Source organism: Scomber scombrus, chromosome 15, assembly GCF_963691925.1.
Source record: "Scomber scombrus chromosome 15, fScoSco1.1, whole genome shotgun sequence".
NCBI lineage: Eukaryota > Metazoa > Chordata > Actinopteri > Scombriformes > Scombridae > Scomber > Scomber scombrus.
In genome coordinates, this window is record NC_084984.1 from 28,069,298 (window position 1) to 28,075,297 (window position 6,000).

Consider the following 6,000-nt stretch of genomic DNA (forward strand, 5'->3'; position numbering starts at 1 on the left):
TTTTGTACTGTGGGGGTGTATTACTGTGAAACATTCCTATCAGAAGGTTTCCAGCTTTATCATCCATGGTCAACCTGCCAACTATCTCACCATGCAGAGGGAAGCGTGTATCTACTCACCAATGGTGGGTGTAGTTTGGTAAAAAAAAAAACAGTTCCTACATGAAACTGCTCACAACAAGGTCTGTGGATTATCCTGACTAAGCTAGGGTTAGGTGATATGGACAAAACCAAATATCACAATATTTTTCACTAAATACCTTAATATTGATATTAATACAATATTATAGGGATGACTACTAATGCTGACACTATGAGATTTTTTTATAAATAATCATCAGTAATGTGGATATAATGACTAAGTGGGTAAAAGAAAATAATAGAACAGCTAGAATAGTATAATCATTTTACTGTAATGCACCCTTTAAAACCAGTAAATGATGACACTGCCCTATCACATTATTACAATATCCAAAATCTAAGACAATATCTAGTCTCATATCATGATAGATATCATATCAATATATTGTCCTGCTATAGAGTACCACACAGCAAAATTATCTGGAGATATTTTTGTTTTTGGGGTGAAATGTCCCTTTAAATATTCAAGATTTACGAATACTAAATACCAGCTGGCATCGCCCTTGAAGGATGTCTACAAGGGCAACCAACAGACACCTGATAAATACTGGATGCTGCCTCCTTTTTTTCCCACACTACCAGAGAAGCCAGTAGTTAAATCAAAGTCTTAGTGAAGCCAGGTGGGAGAAGAGCAAAAAGCCTTTACTGCTGTTCTCTGCTCATCTTTCAATTAAGAAATACTCTCCAGTTCTGATACAGAATCACTGATGCTACAGCAGCATCTACACTAACCTCTTCAACCAGGTCTCAGTCTGGTTACAACCACTGAAATGCATATTCTAGCTTTTCTAATGTAATGGACAATAATATTATACTATTATCAGTCTAACATGTTATTTGCCTGTTTTTCCACCATGGAGTGTTTGTACCATGTCAATGACTTTTCCATTTGGTGTTAAAATTATATGAAAAAGTGGGTTCATTTGTCTTTGTATGTTGACTGGTTCAGGAAAATCTATCAATTCAAGATGGCAGCTAAACGAACCCCACAGGACATTAGTTTACCTGACAATATGAAAATTAACATGAATACACAAGCCTCTATTTCTCCTGCCATGTGAAAACAAACCAAAGGGAAAATGCCACATGGTAGCAACTCATCCACAGATTCGGACAAAATCAAACAGACTATAGGTGTGAAAACACCCTTGGTTCATTGTTTTGGTTCAGTCTGTGCTGGTTTCTGGCAGCAGGCAGCTTTTTTTGAGATGTCTAAAACACCACTATTCACTGCTATACACCATATCAACTGAAAGCTGAGGAACATGTCACCTTTCATTCTAAGCTGTTTCTTGCTAAAATATCAGTTACCACAGGGTTAAGGTTTTTATAATTTCACTTTATAGTATTGTAGTGCTGCAGTAGTGCTTATCACCAAATACATTTGCACATTATAAATTTCTTTGCTGGGTATAATACTAGTGCTGCGGTGATGAGTTGATTAATCGAGTAGCCGCCAACTATTACAATAATTGCCAAATATTCATAATATTGATTATTTTGGTTCTTTAAAAAAAACAAAAAAACAATGTCTACATTCTCAGATTTAGCTTGTCAAACATGAATATTATATCTGGTTTCTTTAGTCTTCTTTCATACAAAACTGAATATCTCTGAATTATGAACTGTTGTGACAAAACAAGACATCACTGTGGGCTTTGGGAAATAAAAATAGTGAAAATAATTGACAGATTAATCAAAAATGAAAATAATCAGTTAATCATTACTCATTTACTTAACTGAACTGAAATTAATCAAATAACCACGAACCAAACTCCATGTTCTAATAAGAGACTCTGCATGGTTTGTTGTTCTGGTCTTAACTATCTCAAACAACATCTGCAGTAGGGGTGTCACGATCTCGATTGTAAATTGAATATCGATCGAAATGACATCACGATCTCGACCTTCGAAATCAACGGAGAAATCGAAGATGTAGCCACGCCCCCGATGTCAAGTCCCGCAGGTGAGTCAAGATGGTATGCGGCGAGTCAACATTACCTCCTCTAACCTGAACCTGCAGCCGGTAAAAACACACCATGGCAACTGCTGATAGAGCAGCCACATCAACCAAACTCGAACTGGTTGTCGGTCCGGTGGGGGGGCGATTGGTCTAATAAGCAGCAACACAGAGCTATCAGGACGCTGTGCTCTCACATGCGCTGCATTGATAATCACACAAACACACACACGTGCGCGCAGATAATCTCTAGCGCGCGCTCTTGCTCGCTCGCTGCAGATTCCGGGAAATAGTTATATATATAGAGAGTATATAATTTGCGAGCGTCAGGGAACCGCTATCAATATGCAGACACTCCCGAAACATCTGGGAGAGTTGGGATGTCTGGACTAAAGCAATCACTAGCACTATGGGGGTATTTGTAGCCCCAGAGATGCTACTGTTAGGATACAGTTAGGACGATGTTGGGACAGTTAACACACTTAATTATTCAGTGATGTCCATGAACATTAGGCTGCTTTAATCTAGTGTTTGTTTTATTGTGAGCTTGAATATCCTATAATATGAAGAGTGCACACTGCATTTACAAAAGGGTCACTAGATGGTTTAATTGTTACATTATATTGCTAATAAATTTTTTAATTTTGACAGCAAGGCCTTAGTGTGGTACATTGCAAACAACTGATGGAGATTATATCACTCGTGATTAGTCTCAAAAGGGCATAGGCATCTTTGATAAAAGAACCCAAAAAATAGGATTGAGAATCGAATCGAATCGTGACCTTAAAATCGAAATAAAATCAAATCGAGTTTGGAGAATCGTGACACCCCTAATCTGCAGTGATGTAATTGCAGCTCTGGCCCAATGCATTCCTCTCAAAATTTCAAACCAGGCCATCTGCAAGTGACTTCTTGTTGAGGAATGGCTCAACCCTTGTTCTTCCCTGGTTCTTTCGCCCCCTTAAAAGCTTAACAGATAGCCAACAAATGTTTAGAGACAAGAAAGGTGCATAAGTAAGCAGAGGAAAACAAGACGTGCTGTACAATGTTGACACAATAACACTGTCAAAGAAATGAAAGACATGAAATATAATATTCATAAGTATGTTTTAATTAGTGTACAATCCCCTGAAGGGGGGAGGGGTATTTAGTTGGTTTCAATCTGCAACCTCACCACTAGGTGTCACTAAATCCTACACATTGGTACTTTAACAAAAATATTGCACACACAGCAGCAGAGGAGACTGTGTGCATGACACAGTAACCAAGTTAGGAATAAAGGGGCAGTTCAAATAAAGCAAATACACCACATTGTCCCTAAATAGAAGGGCAGATGATAATTATATAATATTAATAATATTGTTTTGGTCATACATATAAATCTTCCCCTATTTTTCCTCACACTAATCTTGTGTAGTGGGTTTAGATGAAACCACAGCAGAAAATAGCTATCATTTTGTTGGACTCAGCACATGGATATGAAATATTCTGCACACCCATCACTTGAAAAATAAACAAGAAAACATCAGCATCACCAGGCACTAAGTATTTTTTTGTTCCTCTTGTGATCATACATGCAGCCCCTTTCTAGAAACAAATGATGAAGGCCCACCATCTATCTCCTAGCACTCGGTTCTGGTGGGTTTTATTAGGGTGGGGTGTTATGCTTTTACAGCACGGGGAGTAAAGCACCCATCAGTATCCATGGTGACGGCTGCTTCCTGCTTTTTCTAGTGGGAAACAGACTGTGTCCCCCCACGGCGTGCAAGTTTATTTATACCTTCCCCTTATTTTAATGATCGTCCCCCCATAGCTGCAGCACAGGTGTACAGGCTGTAGTGTGGTGAGGTGAAAGACATTGTATCATGTGTTTACATTAGGATTTAATTCTGCAGAGGATATAAATGAATTGCAGAAATATTCACATAGCAGGATATTAGAATAGAAGAATACATTTAAAAAGCAGTGAAGATTTTCAACCTACTCAGTCTGACATCATGTCTCTGTTAGCCAAAAATGAACAGTGAAGGACACATTGACTCAGCTAAGTCACTCACAACCAATCAACAGTGATGTGACTGGCATATTTCTCTCATGTCCAATAGTTCAACTCATTTAACTCAGTAAAAATTGCCACACATTCTCAGGCTCCAGCATCTAATGATGAGGATGTGCTGCTTTTCTCCGTTTTATATGATTGTAAACATAACACTAATATGAATATATTTGAGGTTTTGGACCGAGGGCCGGACAACACAAGCTATTTCGAGACATCACCTCAAGCTCTAGGAAATTGTGAGAGATGTTCTTCACCACTTTCAGACGTTTTAAAGATTTTGTGAAGCATTATTTTAACCAAAGCACAGAGAGGAAGCATGGGCAGAGACATTGTGACGGCATGCATCTTAACCAGTAAGCTACCCTGGTGCCTGTCAGGTCTATGATTTAGTATGAGATCAAAACAAGAGTGTAGTTAAGCAGGGACTTACATCTACAATGTGATATTAGGTACCAGCTGGGGGGTGGAGGGTCGTTTTCTGCTTATGGCCCAATAAATGCTGTAGTCGGCCCTGCACGATAACAAACATGTTTTGACAGCTGAGATTCACGTCGTGTCGCAGACACACAAACACACGCGCGCGCGCGCGCGCACACACACACACACACGCGCGTATGCACGATCGCATGCACAGAAAGAGAAAGAGAGAGAGAGACATGTCCATAAATCACCGTGTCTCTGTCCGCTATCAGCCTCCTGTCACAACAGCAGCTCGTTATGACACGGCGTTACCAGCCCGTGTGAATCCTCGCAGCACAGCCGGGCCTGCTGCTGTGTGGCCCCGCAGCACAGCCTCCTCTGCCCGCTAACACTGACAGCTCACTGACGCTACTGAAGTGCTTACCTTTCCTCCAGACAGAGTCCCGCGCTGCTGCTGCTCCTGCTGCTGTTGTATCAATAAACACGTTAATATGAGTCCACATTAAAATGACTCCAGCCGCGGCGGTTGATTAAACCCGAGCGGTGTTTTCCGAGTAGTGTCCACGGGGGTTACTCCTCCTTTGAGCCGAACATGACGCCAAGGTCGTAACGTTTGGTCCGCAGGATACACACACCGTGCGGGATACATTAGCCGAAATCATACAAACATGGCAGTGACGTGCCAAATCATCCCGACACGAAAAAAAAGTGAAAATGAATAAATACCGACAGCAGGAAGTGACAGGTAGGCGCACTTATCTTGATAGTCAGGTGTATTGCCTAATCATCCGCTCTGCTCTGCAGAAAGCTCCCGCCTCTAATAACAGCAAGCCAATCACAGAGCGGCTTTAAACTAGCGTCCTTCAGACGCAGGTGCATATGATGACTTCATGAACTATCTGTAAGCTCGTTCGTCACAGTTTCTCTTTAGTAGACTACGTTTCTTAAATTTCTGGACTGGCCCACAACAGACATCTGATCTCTTATAAACGCTAAGTTCTTCAGATATCCTACATAGATTTTACTAGATGATTTTCGTTGTGCATGTTGGTCTACTGAGGAAACATAAAAACACACTTTTCCAGGTGCATATAGAATATTCCTGATATTGAGTCTAGATTTTGAATAAGGATGTACTTTACATTATCAGGATAGTTTATGTTCCTCCCGTAACAATAGGCTATTAGAATAATTTGGTGGTTAACATTAGAAAATATGTTCTACATTTTTTCAGTCAGATACCCATACTGTATGAACAGTGAAAGACGTTTTCCTGCTGTGATACTGGCTATTTAAAGATTTCCTTAACTGTTGGGGGACAAAATCCACAGTGTGTCCACACAGTAATTTCAAAGTAGATGTGAATCTTATGAGTCTTCATCAGTCTGAGTTAGTCATATCAAGTGATATCTGACACATTT

General features: G+C 40.2%; 1 protein-coding gene across 2 annotated transcripts in view; it reads right to left on the reverse strand.

Moving 5' to 3' along the window:
- LOC133995353 (ras-specific guanine nucleotide-releasing factor RalGPS1-like) overlaps positions 1 to 5,290 on the reverse strand; it is a 139,277-nt gene extending 133,987 nt beyond the window's left edge. For both annotated transcript variants that reach the window (XM_062434713.1, XM_062434712.1), the window contains exon 1: positions 5,004 to 5,290. The gene's annotated coding sequence lies outside the window, so the exon portion shown is untranslated. The remainder of the gene's footprint in view (positions 1 to 5,003) is intronic.
- Between the last annotated feature and the right edge of the window lie 710 nt (positions 5,291 to 6,000).